Source organism: Vespa mandarinia, chromosome 4, assembly GCF_050613455.1.
Source record: "Vespa mandarinia isolate Hongniang chromosome 4, ASM5061345v1, whole genome shotgun sequence".
Lineage (NCBI taxonomy): Eukaryota > Metazoa > Arthropoda > Insecta > Hymenoptera > Vespidae > Vespa > Vespa mandarinia.
The window spans coordinates 4,717,501-4,737,500 of NC_140813.1; the positions used below are offsets into that span (position 1 = coordinate 4,717,501).

The 20,000-nt window shown below is 32.8% G+C and overlaps 2 long non-coding RNA genes across 5 annotated transcripts in view; one reads left to right on the forward strand and one right to left on the reverse strand.

The window, feature by feature from the left end:
• Positions 1–468, forward strand: part of LOC118445823 (uncharacterized) — a 2,061-nt gene extending 1,593 nt beyond the window's left edge. Inside the window, exon 2 of the long non-coding RNA XR_004839414.2 lies at positions 1–468. This exon is cut by the window's left edge and continues 549 nt beyond it. This is a non-coding gene — a long non-coding RNA (uncharacterized LOC118445823).
• The window catches only part of LOC146873049 (uncharacterized), a 287,739-nt gene that overhangs the window by 200,449 nt on the left and 67,290 nt on the right, over positions 1–20,000 (reverse strand). For all 4 annotated transcript variants that reach the window (XR_014982110.1, XR_014982108.1, XR_014982107.1 and 1 more), the window contains exon 3: positions 6,015–6,062. This is a non-coding gene — a long non-coding RNA (uncharacterized LOC146873049). The remainder of the gene's footprint in view (positions 1–6,014; positions 6,063–20,000) is intronic.

Below are 20,000 nucleotides of genomic sequence, written 5' to 3' on the forward strand. Positions count from 1 at the left end.
ATTAAGACGATCGTTTAATTAAATAATAGACGTTGTAGATATCGTGATCGTTTAAATAAGAATAGATTAAACATTGTATTAGATTAAATCCAATAATTCGATGTATTCATTGTTTCATTTCTAAACAAATGTAATCTCTATGAGTCATTCTTATCGAAACAATTCTGATTGTTCTTTATCAGGTTCGAAGTTACGTATTAAAATCGAAGATTTTTAATTACAATGTAAATACTTTTTATAAAGGAGGTTATAATAACGTCCGTGATAATATTATTATTTTTTTTGCATTCGTATGACCTTTCTTTTATCAATTAAACAAAACATGAACATGAATTAATTCTTATCGAATGACAATTGTAATAAATATCGACGTATACGTACGAACGTACTTAAATATGACGATTTCAGCGAAACACATGCGTGATTAATGATGATAAATATTTGAATAAATTCTACGTTAAATTGAAAGGTTCTGTTTCAATTCGTTTTAACATACCCATTGCGAAGATTTGAATAATCGATTTGAGAAATGCGTTCGTGCATTAGAAACATTTTCCCAAGGCAAACTCAATCCAGAACGAGATCCATCCGTTGACGAATCAAAATGATTCTTGCCGTAGTTATAGCAGACTGTTAAATTAGAGATATGGTTGGGTTCCATAATAGCTATCATCTAATCGTCGACCTACGATTACGTAATCCTAATCGCCCTTACGTCATACAGTTACTCCTAACGAACATTAGCGTATAAAAAGACATAGTCGTTCTTCGTTAGAATAAACGTAGAGTGATACAGAACGTGTATATTACTTAATATCTCGACGTTATATGTTTTAATAAGACGATAGGAAAAATAATTTTGTGAAATCGATCGAGATAGAAAAGCAAGATTATTTGATCGAACAAACAAGCAAATAATCATCGTACCGACCGTACTCTCTTTACCGACGCGACCAATTCGAACGGATCTGTGTGCACTTTAGTGAAGTTACGCTACACACTGTTTCTGACAATTGTTTCTTTTTTTATTTTTTATTTTTTTTTTATTTTTTTTTTATTTTTTTTATTTTTTTTTTATTTTTTTTTTTTTTTTTGGAAAGCATACAGAGACAACGTGAACGGAAAATTAGTGATGTACCGTGGGGGTAGGAATTTTTTGACATTTTTTTTTCTTGACGACGTTTGCGAGAAAAAAAAGAAACAAAAAAAAAAAGAAAAAAAAAAAAGAAAAGTAAAAAGAATAAAAGCTCATTTTAACGACACGAACGAAGAAAAATATGATTGAAGGAGAAAGTTCGTTCTTTAGTTACCTTCTTTAAATGAGGTAAAAAGGTCGCTAGTAGGTAATATTCGGCAAAAGGGTTGGAGAAAGTTAAAAATTCTTCCCCTCTCCATCGATAAAAAGGGGTAAAAGTTTAGAAAGTTGGGGGAGAAAAAAATTTGTCGGAGAAGGGATAAGTACGAATGTATGTTTTGTCGTTCTTACGTATAAACTACGATGTTGTTTCAGTTTGCTCGTACGCGTGAACGAACGAACTAGTGTTTTATCGTCGAGTTCTCATGTTTATCCGTATCCTTGAAAAATAAATACGAGTGTCAATGGATGTTGCAAGGTGAGTCGATTAAAAAAAAAAAAAAAAAAAAAAAAAAAAAAAAAAAAAAAAAAAAGACACGATCATATCTTATTAAGATATTAACACGTACCTAATCGTTCTCATTCAAGACTTTTCCTAATATCTAATAACAGCTGATTACTTGTTTATCTTTTATCTTTTCTTTCATCCACTTACACATACTTAACGCGTACTATTTCCTATCTACATCGTACATATATAATAAAGAGGATTCTTTCTAATGTCATTGATCGATGAACGAAACAATCGATATAAATATCGAATTAATTTTTATCCTTTGAATTCTTAATTATCAAAAAATTTTCCCATTGATTTATATATTAATTGTCAATTTAAATTTTCTAATTGAACGTAGAAACGTGTTACATCTTGACGATAATACACGAATATTTCGGGAGTTTGTAGTTGTATCTATAAAAATGTGTCGGTATATATCGAGGCACTTAAAACAATGTAATTATTTTAAAAGCCTATGGTATATAAATGGGTTCTTGGTAGAGAAGGATATAACGCGAAAGAAAGAAAGGGACATTGTTAGAAGGAAGATGAAGATAAAAGAAAAGGAAAAAAAAAATATATATATATATATATACATATACATATATATATATATATAGAAAAGGGGATTAAAGAAGAAATGCCGACGGAGAAAGAAAAAGAGACGAAGAGAAAAAAATGTGTTTCACTCTCTCTCTCTCTCTCTCTCTCTCTCGTTCTAACACAAGAGAAGTCTCTCATCTCTGTCTCTCTTGTCGGCCAATGAGTCGTCGTCCTCTTTTGGTGGCCCAACCCTCGGAGCAACATGGCCGCATCGTACGAAACGGAGCTTAAGTAAGAGTTAGGTCAAGTTAGGTAGGTCCTTCTGGACCGTAGTTCTAGCTTGCTCGAGAGGGAGCAAGAAAGAGAGAAAGAGAGAGAGAGAGAGAGAGAGAGAGAGAGAGAGGGAAATGAAGAGAGAAAGAAAAAGAGAGAAAGAGAGGCGTGTTACAAACGGGCGATGCCTGTATAGAAGAGTCGGAGAGAAGGGTGGCGCCGTGTAGTCAGCCATCATGGGAGAAACCATGGCAAAGAAAATGCAGCATCCGCGTCTCTTTTAGTGTTCGAAAGACTTTCTTCGTCTAACCGATATGTAACCATCGAATGTTTGTTTTATAATATGATGCACGAATTAATTCTTTCGAATTTCTATATATACGGTTAAAATTTTGCGCACGCGAGTGACACAAGTGCTGCGAAATTTCAATCAATCGAACACCAATTCGCGGCACGTATTTTATTATTCACGGGAGAGAGAAAGAACAAAACGAAAAAAAAAAAAAAAAAAAAAAGAAAGGAAAAAAAAGAAAAGAAAAAGAAAAAAAGAATAGAGAAAAAAAAGGCAAAAGAAAAGAAAAAGAAAAGAAATAGAAATCGAAAATTAATTTTCGAACAAATGTTTCTTACGGAAGGTACGCTTTTTGTTTTTTTTTTGTTTTGTTTTTTTTTTTTTTCTGTTTATTGCTCTTTCCTTACTTAGGATCTTTGCATTCTTCTTTCCTTGGCTTTGTTTTTGTTTTTTATTTTTGTTTGTTTGTTCGTTTGGTTTCTTTTTTTTCTTTTCTTTTTTTTTTTTCTTTTTCTTCTACGCAAATAGAAATGATGAAAGAAAGCACGATATTTATTATTCGACGGCATATATTGTTCTTCTCAAAAGTATAAACTCGCCCCTTGCTTGAGCATTTTTTTTTTGAACATATATATATATATATATATATATATATACCTATATATCTATAAAATAATAATAAAAATATTTGTCATACGTATAAGTATCTGGCCGAACACCACGTCGGTACATACCCGCGAAGACGAAACCGTGTGCCTTGATTGCGATTCTGTTATATACAGGCTATAATTTAAGCTTAACGATTTAAACTTATAACAACTTAACGGATTTCGCGGTATTAAGAATGAAGTGAGACGATAATAAATTCTCTTGCTTGGAAGGTGGTAAGCTAATTAACGATCGCTCCCCGAGGTCTTTTCGAGCGAAAACGTCAGTATATAAACGAGCAAAGAAACACGGAATTCCAATAAAAATTCGATTTCACGTAATTATCGTTGCATAGATTAGGTATCTGTTTTCTTTTTTCTCTGTTTTCTTTTCTTTCTTTCCTTCTTTCTTTCTTTCTTTCTTTCTCCTTTTTTTTTTATTTTTTCTCTTAATGAAAACGTAATTGAGGACACTGTCTATTGCTTATTATTTCTCTCTCTCTCTCTCTTTCTCTCTCTTTTTCTTTCTCGTTCGAATTTAAGATTAATTATAATAATAATAATAATAATAATAATAATAATAATAATAATAATAATAATAATAATAATAATAATAATAAAAGAAAAAAGGCAAAAAAAAAGGAAGAGTAAAAGAAATGAAACGAAAAGACAAAGTGTAGGATTAAAAAATTTCAATGGCATTTAATAGTCGAATAGTTCATAGATAATTCTCATGTGGGGACATCACAACGAGTGTCCTTGGGGATCGTTAATTAATTCGAAATAAAATGTAATAGTAATCGTTTTTACCGCGATAAAACTTGAAATTAATGGCGAATGTACGAGTCCCCGTTTAATTAATTTTCACCTGTCTCTTCTACTTTCTCTCTTTTTCTTATTTCACATTCGCGTGCGACAAGAGATAGGTATCGAGCTTGAGGCGAAGCGTAAAGTGCATGCGCGCGTCGAGCGAACCATAAAAAGGTGTACCGGATCGCGTTGTCGCGGGGTGCGAGTGTGTTCGTTCGAAGCCGAGGAGAGATGGTCATTGGACATTTTTCGTCTTTCGGGATCGCCTGCGAGAAAGAAAAAAAAAAAAGTATGGAAGAAAGATAGAAAGAAAGTAAAGAAAAGAAAAAACTCCGAAAAGAAAGGAAGAAAAGAAAAAAAGAATTAAGAAGAAAAGAAAAAGACAAAAAAAAAAGAAAAAAAAAAGAAAAAAAAAGAAATAAACGAGATAAGAAAAGAGAAAGGGAAGAAGTAAAATGAGATGGAGAAAGAGGGAAAGAAAGAGAAAAAGAGAGAGAGAGAGAGAGGGGGGGGAGGTGGCCGGAGGGCGGGATGGGGGCAGGGGAGATTGAAAGAGGGAGAGGGAGAAGGTCGGGCTCGTTCGCGAATACAAATGGTCATCGACGATATCGGCTACTATAAATTGCCGCGAAAATCGTGGCTGCTCACGGTAAAGGGTGAAGTAAAGTAACGAATTAACGGCACAGGGTGTGTCGCAAAGTGCAAAGTACCGCGTTCTTGGTTTGTGTTTCGAAAGTAGCCGCCGTCTCCCCGTCACTACCACCACCGTCATCACTATTGCCACCTTTCCTATGTTAACCACGGCCGCCATCACATTCTCGGCAACGTCGTTCGTTAAATTATTCGAAGGAGGAGTGAATTTATAATGCCGCGTTACTTTTTACCTCCCCCATTCTCCTTATAATCCTTTTATGAACTGCCCTTTTAAGGAAGTAATAAATTTTATATTGCATTTGGTATTTCTTTTTCTTTTTCTTTTTCTTTCTTTTTTTAACGCTTTACATCTAACTGAGTAATCAGCCTTATAGACGTTTACGGAGCTTGTCAATGAAATGAAGAGGGAATTTATTTCCAACGTGATATGTCTTCGTACTTAACTTATGTAGCACGTTTTCTTGAAAGAGAGAGAGAGAGAGAGAGAGAGAGAGAGAGAGAGAGAGAAAGAAATTGTATACAATTAGTATAATCAGAGTAGTTGTTAAAAAAAGATATGAATACATCGTATAGATCGTAGACATATTATTGTATTTAATAAAATTCCAAGAATATAATCAAAATAAAAATTCTTAAAGTTTGCTTCTCATTATGAAAATATTTCTCAATCGTTTGTCTCGCTATCTTTTGATCTCTGTTATTATTTGATTATACGTATATTTCGTTACTCCGTTCAATGTAATGACAATCTCACGTCCCGATAATAAGGTGAAATAAATGACACTGGTCATTGAACATTCGTCATTCTTATATCGTCAATTTAAATCGCAATGGTGATTTCTTAGAAAATGATACAAATATTATACGTATATGTATATATACGTAAGATATTCTCGCGTTTGTTTCTCATAGTTGTCGATTGGAAAGCTGATAGTTACATTGAAAGAATATTTACTGGAATGGTTTATTACCGTATTATAGCCAATTTCTTGCAAATTCAACCTATTTCTTTGACGCATTATCATTTTATTCTATCATAAATGTTGAGGAATCTGTTACACTCGTATTAAGTCACTTCCGACGGATAACGTTTTCTCTCGACAATCTACTTTCAGTATTATTAACGCAAAATAATATCTTGAATTATTCGAAAATTTTACTCACCTCTGGTGAAAATCAGAAAATCGACGACTTGGTTTAACCTCGAGTAATCTGAAAAGAGAAACGATTGTTTAATGAAAAAAAAAAAAATATATATATATATATATATATATATAAAATGATAACCAAGTATCATTAATCAATATTTTCTATAATGATTCATGTTTAGCTTCTATCTAAATTTCTCATTACAAATATCCATCATGGATTGATCAATAAATTATTATTTAATATCATTCTACTTTTCGTTCATTCCGTAGATCTATCTTCTTTCTCTCTCTCTCTCTCTCTCTCTCTCTCTCTCTCTCTCTCTCTCTCACTCTCTGTCTTTTTCTTTCGTTCTCTTGCATAATATTATTAATTAAATATCACGCAATCTTACGATTTACCGATGTACGATTTTCGATTTTTAATGGCGATAATATTAATTGAACGTTTTAAAATTAAATACGTTCTAAAATTAGTACGACGATGGTACTCAAAACGATTGAAATGTATTCTATGATCTACGTTATATCCCTTAGAATCTTTAAGGTACGATACTTTTTATGGGAACCAATGGAAGAAGAAAAAAGAAAAAAAAAAAAAAAAAGAAAAGAAGAGAAGAAGAAAGTGAAATCTTTCGTGAAATTGTGTAAAAAGAAATGAAAAAAGGATTGGGGGATGAGAAAAGCATTTCGAAAATAGTGAAAGTGTATTTATGGATAGGTCCGCTTGACTTTCGGCTAAAAGGGTTGGGTGAAAGTCTCTCATTTACAGAGCTTGTAAAAAAAAAAAGGCTTCGCTAGGTTAAAGGATTCGTATCCCTTTAGAAAGAGTTAAAACTCTTTCTTCTTTTTTCCATCGATGTACTTTTTCTTTGCTCGAAGTTCGAGACAAATTTTCTTTTCAACGTGTAGCCATTGTTCTTAACAAAAAAATAAAAATAAAAAAAAAAAAAAAAAAAAAAAAATACAGAAAAAAGAAAAGAAGAAAAAACAGAAGAAAGAGAAGAAAATTGATCGTTACTTTTGACTTATAGAACGTCATTGTTTATTTTTCATAAATCCAACGCTTTCGTTTTATCGATCGTGAAATCTATCTAGACAATAATAAAACAATACAACGCTGACGTTAACGCGTAACAAACATTCTTTAACATTCCCTATCATGAATAGATATCATTAGGATCGTTAAACTAATTAACCTTAGTAAAAATACGCGAATTATAATTATGGTAAAGTAAGTACTTCTTCCACTTTCTGTTTTTCGCAACGAGTTAATGTAAATCGTTCGGTAATCATTGAGATCTTTTTTTTTCTTTTTTTCTTTTTTCTTCTTCTTCTCTATACTCGAGATAATTATTGAAAAAAAAAAAAAAAAAAAAAAAAAAAAAACGATATCCACTATAGACATATTATTTACTTGGAAAAATTTATTTCCTTGGAAGGACAGAGGTGAATTGGGAAGAAAATAAAGTTACTTTGCCAACGATTAAGAAATGGTGCAAAAAACAGAAGAGAGGGAGAGAGAGAGAGAGAGAGAAAGAGATATGAAAAAAAGATGTTGAAAACGTAAGAAGAAAATTTGTATGAAATGATTGAATGAAAAAATGATAAAAATGAGAATGAGAAAGAGAAAGAGAGAGAGATAGAGAGAGAGAGAGAGAGAGAGTAAACCACTTGCAAGTTGGAAGCAACTTGTCAGCGAGACGAAATTTATATGGCCACGTTATATGGCGCAGTTAAAATAAATTAAACGCGTTTTATAGTTACTCAGTATAATTTATTTATGCTCCGGTCTATTATGTATATGTCGCGGAAAACGCAAAAGGCACGCTCTTCTCTATCTTTCGTCATTCGTTGTCGGACAGCCGTCGGTTCTTTTTTCTCGTCACCTACGTAATCGCGAAAAAATATTTTCACCTTGTAACGTTTGCTTTTTCTTTTGTTTTATTTTTTTCTTTTCTTTTTTTTTTTCTTGCAATTTTCATATATATATATATATATATATATTTTATATTTTTAAATAATCTTTAATATAACATTTGTTTTTCCTTTTACATAGAACAACCTTACGTCATAACTGTTTGCAAGTTAATAAAGTATAATAATAATAATAATAATAATAATAATATGATTTTACTTTAGAACGGAGTATGATATCTAATTAAAAGTGAAATATTTATAGATCGTTTTATAATCTTTATCTTCTTTTTTCGTTATTATTATTATTATTATTATTATTTATTCAATATTAATTAAGATATAAGATAATTATGATTTTATTGATAAAATAATTGTCAATAAAGGTACTTAAGTATATATATATATATATATATATATATATATATATATAAATTTAAATTAATCTGATAGGTCAGTTAAGATTAAATTTTTCTTATTTATTATACATAATAAATATTAATTTGTTATCGAACAAAAAAAAAATAAAAGAAAGAAAGAAAATAGAAAAATAAAAGAAAAGTTAAATAAAATCGGGGATTGTTACTCGAGAGATTTGAAAAGCACGGCATGTATGTAAGTACGTAATATCCGACAAAGCGCTCAATTATGTATAGTAACGTGTCAATGAGAGACAATTGCTGAAAGGTCGTAGACCATTTAACTTTTTAAACGTGATCTTCGAGGATATAAGGGCCGATGATATATCGTCATTGACGTTTGTGTCTTCGACCTTGTCTCGCTTAACGTCAATGATACTTAGAAAAATAAACTAACACGTTTCGGCAAAGTATCGTAAGAAATATTTTTATTTTCAAAATACGACGAATCTAATAATAGTTTGTGAAAGAAGTTCTACGTCAAAAAGGATTGATAATTTCTTTGAGAATATTTATGATATATCCATCGTGATGGAACGTCTTATATCGTTTATATTAGAAATGAAAAACAAAAGAAAAAGAAAAAGAAAAAGAAAAAAAAAAGAGAGAAAGAAAGAAATAAAAGTAGAAAAATAGAAAGAGAAAGAGGGATGATAAGAAGGAATATTAAAAAAAAAAAAAAAAAAAAAAAAAAAAGGGAAAAGGAAAGAAAGAAAATTGTAATCCGTATTTCACTTTGCGTTATCAATTATTAACGATGAACTATACGAAATAATAATAGGATGAACGTGCGAATATCACGATCCCTTTTTTGATAAAATTTAACGATTAATAGTTTACGTAGTATACGAGGTAAAATTTTTTTCCTTTTCGTTGATATCTTTCGAGAGAAGGGCTATTAAAATTTTTAAGAAAAAAAAAAAAAAAAGAAAAAAAAAAAGAGTTACCGGTATCGTTTATTATCATCTAAGAACAATTCGTCTCCAGCGTAATATCACGGCGACTAAGGTAATGCGGGCCATGTAATGTCCAACGATAGAGTATGGTGAACGGCTATTTCCTAGACCTAGATAACTTATGGCACGGGGGAACCCCTGCGGATTTATCGCTGACTCTCACGCATTGTTTACGTCTCGACCGAGGGACGTAAATCCTCCTTCTAAAGTGCCAGAAACCGTCTGCGTTCACGCTTACCACGTCGTCGTACAATCGTGTTCCTATTCGTGGCTCTTAAGTTAACCTTTTATATCTATCTGCTATACTACAACCTATTTTTCTTCTTTTATTTCTTTTTTTCTTTTACTTTTTTTTTCTCTTTTTTTTTCTATTTATTTAACCTTTAAATACCAATTCGAAAAAATTTTAGATAACCTGATATATAGATATATAAGATCGTAAATGTATATTCGAATATTTTTCAACGGCTCAGATTGGACATCGAAGAAAAATTTGTACGTAGAGTTACTAGATAGATAGACAGATAGATAGATAGATAGATAGATAGATAAATATGATTATTGAAATAAAAGAGTTAGATGTTTCGAAGAGATAAATCGATCTTTTCTTTTCTCTTTTTCTTTACTTTCTTTTTTTCCCTTTTTTTTTTTTGTTTTTTTATTAATTATCATAAATATACGAAAAGATCATTATAAAAATATTAATTTTCACGAAGTAAAACTTTTCCAAGGGTTTAAATTAGAATGGGAAATATATACGAATGAAATTATAATTTCGTTTGCATGATTTAACAATTTTTCTGATGACAATGGAGAAAGATAAAAGAGAAAAGAGGATTGAACAATGTATAGTAAAAGACTTTCGATCGTTGGCCGATCGACAGAATATGGAAGCGAATCCGTAGCTCGTAAAACCTTCGGACAAAATCGTGGAAATCTCGAAGGAAATCCTGATTCGTGAATTCAGAATCGGCGCTCGCACGAACGCGGAATAGGAAATGCCTAAGGGCCGCTCCGTCCGGTAACGGCCTTAATCGGAAATCGATGCCTATTCTCTTTTCTTTTCTTCTTTTATCTTTCTCTTTTTCTCTTTCTCTCTTTTCGTTTTTTTCTTCTTCTTAGGTTTTTTTTCTTTTTTTCTTTTTTTTTTCTTTTTTTTCCTTTTCGTCGCACGTATCTCTTGGTATCGTTCGATCTTCGAGCAACCTTTGAATTTTTGATGAACTATCCCAAATACCAGAAGCTAGTATCTACCGTGTTAGAAAACTTTTCTCAAAAACCTCCTTTCATTTCTGATACTTGTTCTTACTTTTATCATTTTATATAATCGTTTTGAACAAAAAGAATACAGAAAGATCGAAGTTTTTTTTTTGATACTCGCATAAAAAATATTTTTTCTTTTTTTCTTTTTTTCTTTTTTCATTTTATCATCCCCGTCCATTGTTATGACGAAAGAATCGACTATGAACAATAACGACGATCATCCTTTTTTTTTTTTTATCTTTTTAATAAATGAAATGAAATAAAAAAAAAAAAAAAAAATTAGAAAAAAGAAAGAAAAGAGAAAAAAAAGAAATACAATTTAACGCCAATACTCCTCGAAGATATTCGTTAAACGTAAATATATTACTGTTTCTGTGAATGAAATTTTTTTATCGCGTAAATTATCTTTCGTAATTCCGCGCGTTTGAATCGTAACGAAAAGAAATTTGAAAATCCATTGATTTTCGAACAAACGTTCGATTGCTGATTTATACGAAGAATATTAGATTCAATCCCGAACGTCCTCGAACCCATATTATCCTCGTCCCATCCACCACCATTTCCTCTCTTTCGTTTCTCAATCGAAGCCGAATAGAAATTTCTCAAAGGGAAATCAAACGTTCGTATCTTCTCAGTTCTCTTCTCGTGAATGAAAATTTCGTCTTTGGAAATATACGATAACTATCTAACAAGACGAGACAAATTCACGATCGACAAATTCACGACGACGTTACGATCGAATACTAATACGTTTATCTTCGTGCATTTCGCAGATGAAAGAAGAAATATCAAAATGAGGGAAACAAGAGAATAGAAGAAAATCGTTCGAGAAGAAAGGAGAAAATTTATTCGAGAAGAAAAGGAAAAAGAAAAAAAGAAAGAAAAAGAAAAACATCGACGTTATCGTTAACGTTGTCGTTGTCATCGGAGTAGATGAAAGAGGACATTGATCATGATCAAAAGAAGAAAATCATAATGGAGTTACGAACCATCGTGTTTTGGATAGTGGTGCGACTCGATTCGATGTCGCGGCAGGAAGGAAAGAAGGAAGGAAGGAAGGAAGGAAGAAAGAAAGAAAGAAAGAAGGAACGATCTTCTCTCTGTCTAAAGAAAATGAAAAAGAAGAGAAAAGAAAGGAGGGTAGGAATGGTGTGAGGTTGAGAGTGAGAGTGGGAGTGGGAGTGTGGGTAGTGTAGAGGGGAAGCAGACCCTTGGTCTCAACAGTTCTTGGAATAATCCGCCGTATAAATTGGATCGTCGAAGGAACATGGAAACTGAACGTGCTGGAAGAGAGACCGAATGAGAAAGAGAGAAAGAGAAAGAGAAAGGAAGGAGGAGAGAAACATAGACGATGAACATGAGTTTCATCTCCCACACGAGCTTCTCACAACGAGATTCTACATACAGGATAGCGAGTTCCTCCTCCTCCTCCTCCTCCTTTTGTAGATGGTATATGCAGGATATATAGATAAATATAAGACACGGGGACATGTCTCGAACGTGAAATCTCAAATGAATTTCTTTTTTCAAGAGGGGAGAAAAAAGGAAAGTTCGACTTCGACGGATGAATTTTTCCGATCGTCGGTGGAAAAAATGGGAAAGCTCTAGTTCGTTATTTTTTATTTTGCCTTTTGTCTTTTTTTTCTCTCTCTCTCTCTCTCTCTCTCTCTCCTCTCGCTCTCCTTCTTTTTCTCATTTCTTTACTTTTCTTCTTTTTTTTCCCCTACGTGGAAAACAACAACGATAGCATTTATCTGTTCTTCGAGAAAAGTCGAATGACAAACAATGATCGTTTATCGAATTTGAAGGAAACGGAAGCCTTGTCAGACTTAGGTATATGTTAAATGTGAAACAATTTGTAAGGTCTCGCCAACTAATTTTACGAGAAGGATACGAAGCGTGACTTCAACGTATCTCGTTAACGCCAAACGAACGTAGCGATAGCTACGTGCACGTTGTATTTGTGTACGCAGGCGAGTTTCTTTGTGTACGCGTGTGTGTACGCGTGTGTATCTATCTCTGTGCAAACATAGCAAGGTATTGTCTGGAAAACGTGTTTGCAAACCAACGTTGGTTTGTTGATTCGCCTGGAATTGGATTAAACGGGAGAACTCCTTCGCTTCTCTCTCTCTCTCTCTCACTCTCTTATTCTCTTACTCTCTCTCTCTCTCTCTCACTCTCTTATTCTCTTACTCTCTCTCTCTCTCTCTCTCTTTTTTTTCTCTTTTTCTATGTAATATTACGAACGATTTCCTTTGTTTTCAAGTGACCTTCTATAAGAAATAAGACCACACCCTCGCGAACAAATGTCAAGTACTACAGAAAACCTTTGAATTACTTCTTATCGTAACCTCCAACTCACTTTAATGGATTCGTTAGGTCGATTTATGGATTATCCTTGTGTCCGATAATTGCGAAATAAAATTCTGACTCTTTGCAACAATTTAATTATTTCGTCTACTTTCGTTCAATTGATTTTTACCGTCCGTAATTTTTCTTTTCTTTTCTCTTTGTTTTCTTTTTTTCTCTTTCTTCTTCTTTTTTTATTTTATTTTTATTATTATCGAAATTATTTGAAGTAAAACATGCCTCTGAAAAAAAAAAAAAAAAAAAGAAAAAAAAGAAAAAAAAAGAGAAAGTCCGATTTAAGCGGGTCTCGTAAATCTAACGAAGAGATTTGTTGGAAAAAGTAAGGTCAATCTAGTTCGGCCATTTCAGATGAGGATTAGATTAGATTATTACGTAGATAATGGCGTTCGTAAATACGAGTAGCACCCTTTTTTTCTCCCCCGCGCTCTTTCTTTCTCTTTTCTTTTCTTGTTTCTTTTTTTTTTTTTCTTTTCTTCATCACGAAACAATTTCACGAGTGGTAATATAATAGATTCTAACGATAGTTCCGTATTCTTTTTAATCCTTTAATTACATTTGAATTATGAAAGGTTGCAAAAAAATATTATGCTTACTTGTCGATAAATTACGTAAAAATAGAAACAATAACGGATAACATTGGTTTACTTAATATAAAATTCCTTTAACATAATTTTAATATATCATCTCGTTTTAGATAGTTAATCATTATTAAAAACAACGATAAGTTATTATTATATATTACCTTTTTAATATTATACATCGTTTATCGTTTAAACGTAACACTTATTTTATTATTATTAACACGAAGTAGATTCGACCTCAATGAAAAACTTCTTCCGTATACAAACTGTCCGCTCTTTCATTTTGCGAAAACTATATGGAGGAGGTTCGATCAAGGACACTCATAAAGGAACACGAGCCAACGTCAATATATCGAAGGGTACAAAGTTTGCCTTGGAAGATTCCCAAAATTTGTTCGTATGTACGTTCGCCAAATCGTTTTCTTCCCTCTCTCTCTCTCTCTCTCTCTCTCTCTCTCTCTCTCTCTCTCCCTCTCTCTTTCTCTCTCGTTTTAATAAACAATAGCAAATGCTTTCGTACATCTTCATATATACACCTACCAATATGTACCGATAGATATAAAAATATATATATATACATATTGGAATGAAAAGAAAGGGCCTTTCGTTTCTAATCTTTCGTCGAGGCAGCCACACCTCGAAAAGGATCCTTATAGCATATATGCCTGACTGAACGCGCATGCACCAATACGATTCGACGTCAACGTCGTATACTCCTTGTTTATTCAACGGTTGCTTCCCTCCTTCTCAGAATTTCTCTCTTTCTCTCTCTCTCTCTCTCTCTTTCTTTTTCTTATTCCCATGCCGATAGTATCCAAGAAGCTCCAAAGTTAAGTCCTTTTTCTCCCTCGTTCCAGACGAGACTCAGACGAGAACGAGTAGAAACCTCCCTTTGTCCTCTCTCTCTCTCTCTCTCTCTCTCTCTCTCTCTCTCTATTTCTTTATCTTTCTCTTTCCAGTTTTATAAAATATAAGCAATTTCATAGTTTTCCCAGACGACGACGTCGACGACGACGACTCGCACGTGGAGTTTCTTCAACTCCCACACCTCGGCGTATCTTTACGACTCGGCACTTTCGGATTTCACCAAGTTTTCGATCCTATGTTCGGCCTATCGCCTTCCTCCCTCCCTCCCGCCCTTCCTTCTTTCCTTCCTTTGCTTCCTTCCTTCCTTCCTTCCTTCCTTCCTTCATTCCTTCCTTCCTTCCTTCCTTCCTTCCTTCCTTACTCTTATACCTACTCTTCTTTACGAAATATCGCTTGTAATTTCCAGTTCCCACGGGATATATATATATATATATATATATATATATATATATATATGTATTTACCCTCGATGTTGTTACAACGACAAACGTGTTTTTATAAATTTCATATGGCGAAATAAAAATGTTCTCGACGATTTAGAAATATAATAATATACTTTTGTATATTTATCTACTTTCTATCTTAACGATGGATATCGAATAATCGATAAAATTGTACGAAAGTATATTTATTAAGATTTTATTAGACGTAACTTTGACGTATGAAATATTTATAAAATTTTACGTAACGATATATATATATATATATATATATATATATATATATAATATTTATTTATTTGTCGATGAATTTTAATTTTGTTTTTTTTTTGTTTTTTTTTATGCGATAGTAATACCTTTTAAATATTCAACGATCGAATATCAATAAAATTGTTGAAACATTGTTTTTTTACGATTCCATCGTAGATGCAACTTTGCAATATAAAATAGTCATAATATTCTACGTAAATATAAATTCAACGATTAACATTAATGAACTTATAATTTCTTACTTAATGAATTGAATTCCCTTTATTTTTAATTTCTAAATGAGTGAAATTTTTTGGTTTTCTTTTGACACGTTTGTTAAAATAAAAAAAATAAATAAATAAATAAATAAAAAAATAAAAGAATAAAAAAATGAAAATTAAAAAGAAAGAAAGAAAAGAAAATGCAGGCGATCTTCAATCGGAAGTCGATTCAAGTCGAGAACAACATGTTGTCGTCGGTATTGTTAAAATCGTAAAGTTTCAAACGAGGTGAGAATCGATAAGACGTACGAGCTGTATTATCATACGTATTATAAATAATATTATGCAGAGAAACATTGCGCGTACGTTTAGAACACTTCACGTGGCCCATAACGAACCTATTAATGAACATTCTCTGAATATTCGCAGGAGCGCTCGCCCATCGATTACCTCTTACGATGGAAGGAAAGGAAAGGTAATAAGTATTCCTTTAGGGGTATATAGATGGCTACGTCGAATACGTAATAGCTTTCAATGGACAAGTCGAATTTTTCTTCGCTTTAAAATCCTCAACGATTGTTTTTCTTTTTTTTTTTTTCCATGATAAAAGGCTGGATAGTTAGTAAAAAAACTAATAAAAAAAAAGAAAAGAAAAGAAAAGAAATGGGCTGAAGTATAGTTTAAAAATTTCACTAATAATAAAAAAAAAAAAAAAAAAACTATGTATTTTACAACGATCGTAAAACTTTTTGTACTCGTGGAATTATTTTAACGAGTTAAATATTGATTTACATAACGCACACGTATTCTCTGTGTCATCTGTTATTGATTAGCTGTGTTTGATTTAAACAAAACAAAACAAAAAATGATAATATGCGTAGAATCAATGACCTTTTGTTTTCTTTTTTTTTTCTTTTTTTTTTTTTTTTTTTTTTTTTTTTTGAAGTTTATCCAACTGGATTCTGTATTCCGATATCATCGAGTAGGCGCATAGGATAGTTCTAGCGAGCGTGCCTTCCTTAGAAAATGGTTAAAAATGGGAACGACAGGAGGAACGTGGTATCCTTAAACTTGCTATTCGTAGTCTCTCAAAGTATCCTCCTTCATCCTTTTTATTTCTTCTTTTATTTGAGAAAGTAGCAAAATACACATGATCGTTTTTCCACCGCGAACGATCTCGTTCATTGTGATTCTCAACGAACGTCCCTGATTGGAGTCTACGACGAGCAATTGGATTCCACCATTCCGCAAACTCGTTTAGTGTGAGGGACCTTTCTATCTTTTTCTCTTTTTCTCTCTCTCTTTTTTCTTCTTTTTTTTTTTTTTTTACACCTGCATCCACGCCCACGCCATTAGAGAATCGGAGACAAGTTGAACGGACAAAACTGGTATATCCGATTCCGTGAAAATTCTTTAAATCGTTTCTTCCTTCCTCGCTTTTTTGTTGTTACCTGTTTTTCTTTTTTAATTTTTTTGTTTTTCTTTTTTTTTCTTTCTCTCATTTCTTTTCCTTTCAATCAAATCCCATTATCGGGCTATTCAACGAGAAAATTTTTTTCTTCGATAAAATCAAGAGACTTCGAATATAAAAATCCGAACGCTCTGAAATTAACATCAGAAATTTATAAGGGATTGCTTTCTCGGTACCTTTGTGATCCGCCCTATGTGATAAATAATCCCTTCTGACCGTACTAATTGTATCTCGTTATAGTGTTTATACATTGGCCTATGTCAGACCCGGCCGACATTTTAAATTCTAATATCGATAATTCATACTCGAGTATACATTTTAAACGAGTTTAATTAATTACTTAAATAATTATCGTTTCTTTTTAAAATACGAGATCGTTGTTATTCGCTTAAACGTATACGTAAGGGATAAAGTATTTTAAAAATAACAATAGATTGTATATTTCTCATTTTAACACATCATTCGGTCAATTTTCATTTGAAAAATTTCATTCGAATAATAAAATTTAATATATCAAATTTGACGCAATTAATGCGTATAATGAAGAATCAAAAGAGAAAAAGAAAAAGAAAAAAAAAGAAAAAAAAAGAGAAAGAAAAGAAAGATAAAGAAAAAGAAGATTTGATTATATTAATGTTTAATCACATGTCTCGAGAATATAAATTAATTTCTTACGATTAAGACCCTTTAAACTTTTTATAATGTCTACTTACTCGCATTCGCACGGAGATCAAATCGTAGCGCTTCCGTATTCAATGTTTCACGAAGCTTCTTCTTCTTCTTCTTCTTCTTCTTCTTCTTCTTCTTCTTCTTCTTCTTCTTCGTTGCTATTTATAGATAAAACTATTTTCGAACGACGTGCTTCGTATCTCGCGCATGAGACGTCTACACGCCTACACGTTTTTCCACGCGTGAATTTCACGATCGTTCTCCCTGTTTACCTCTCGTAATTCCTTTTCTCTTTTTCTTTCCTTTATCTTTTATCTTTTTCTTTTCTTTATCTTTTATCTTTTTCTTTTTCTTTCTCTTTTTCTTTATCGTTTTCTTTTTCCCTTAAGTATTCTCTACTTCGTAGCAAGCAACTCGTGAATCCGATCGTAAAAAGCGTTAATGACGAAAGGTCATTAAGATTATTACGCGCAAAATAAAAACAAGAAAAAAATGAAAAACAAAATTGGACTTTCGATCGTTCGCGGAGACACTTTTGATGTCGTAATAAAAATTATCGCAAATAAGTCGTGGCATTCATTTGTCGTAATACCGGTATCAGAATGAAAAAAGAAAAAAAAAAAAAAAAAGAAAAAAAAAACAAAAAGAGGAAAAAAAAAGAACGTGCCTTCAATTTTTTTTTTTTTGGTATTCAATTTATAATAATAATAATAATAATAATCATAATAATAATAATAATAATAAATAAATAATAATTATTATTATTATAATTAAAAGCATTCTATTACTTATAAGAATTTTCACATTTATTAAATTATCTTCGTGGATCACGTCAATGAATAATAATTATTTGTCGTCGAGGACACAAATATATACATATATATATATATATATATATATATATATATATATATATATATATGACCTCGATTTTATCCTTATCTTAGATAATTAGACAGTAAACGATCAACTATGGAAAACTCGAAACTCTGTTATTTTCGTGTGTACTCGCTAAAATTATTCCAAACGAGAAACCAAGATAAAGTTATGTTGAAAGCCGCGATACTAATGGTGGTGGCTCCCTGTGATATACCTTTCAAAATTTCAAACGAAACTCATAATATCATTTAGAAATGAAATTCCAATGAATTATGTCGTCCAATTAAATTTTTCGTTATATCAAACGTAGAAAATAGATCGTTGATATTCGTTATCATAAAATAATTCTTTGGGTTTCTTTTCTTTTTACATTTTTGTTTTCGTTTTATCCTTTATGTAAACGTTTGATCGATACAAAGTAAACCGCAACGTGTATTTCATAAAAATTCATTTTCTAAGTATACAATGGGATCGAAGTTGAATGTGAAAGAGAGAAAAAGAAGAAGAAGAGAGAGAAAGAGAGAGAGAGAGAGAGAAAGAGAGAGGTTCCTCTATTCTTGGCCATTTTCAAGAAGAATTCCTTCCTCGTACACCTGTACCTACGCCCACGCCATTAGCCCTGGAATAAGCGAGAGCAAGTACGGGATAAAAAGAATGGTATGAGGTATCCCTTTTCTCGAAGGAGTCCTGATTCCAAAACTCCTAACTTGAGAGAGAAACGTGAAGAGCGTGGGAGGAAGGTAGATTATCTCGGCAGACGGCGAAATGGTAAAACTTGTTGGCCTGCTGTGCATGTCAGAGAAGAGGGGGAGGGTTGAACTAGGATGGAGAGAAAGTAACGGAGCGAGGAGAGAGAGAGAGAGAGAGAGAGAGAGAGAGAGAGAGAGAGAGAAAGAGTAAGAAAGAAAGAGAGAAGTGTAAGATGGAGAGAGCTTTCCAAGTCTTTCTCAAAAGCAGTAGGTAGACGCAGCTGTGTGAAAACTGCACGACACGCCCCTCTTGCCTCGCTTCTTCTTCCTTCTTCGGCATCGTCTTGAACCAGCAGCCTAAGTTCTGTCAGGGTGGAAACGTAACCCACCCCTTCCCTGCTTTCCCAGCAAGCTCTTGGCTGGTAGACGACGTCGATTCGCATAGGGTGGTGGTTCTCTCGTGCATCAGCCAGGGTCGATTCAGAGCTCCCTCGAAAACCCTCGCCAAAAGCTCTGCCAGGGCTGTAGCATAGCTGGATGTGTGCGAATTTAAATGTGTGTGTGTGTGTGTGTGTGTGTGTGTGTGTCTATACGCGTGCCTACGTGCTTGCATACGTATATGTGTACGTATGTATATATGTATGTATGTAACTATATATGTGTGTGCGGCGCAAGTTTAGGTTACTTTACTACCGACGGGCTTTGTTTGTACTGGTATTGGTAGGTATTCGTCTCGACGTATTTTATCTATGATGGTGGTGGTAGTGGTAGTGCTGCCGCTGGAGCTTGCGTTCCCATTTTCCCTCTCTAGCTCCACCAGCATCAGGATCGATACGTGGCTCCGGTGTGTAGTCCAGGAGACCAGCCAGACTCTATTACTCCGACTGGTACGCTTCTGTCTTACGATATATGCAGAGTTATTCTTGACGATTCTACGAGTCCCTTTTCGTTTTTCGAATTCTCTTTGCAAGTCAAAAAGTTCACTTCCTGTGTATCTTTTCGTTTCTTTTT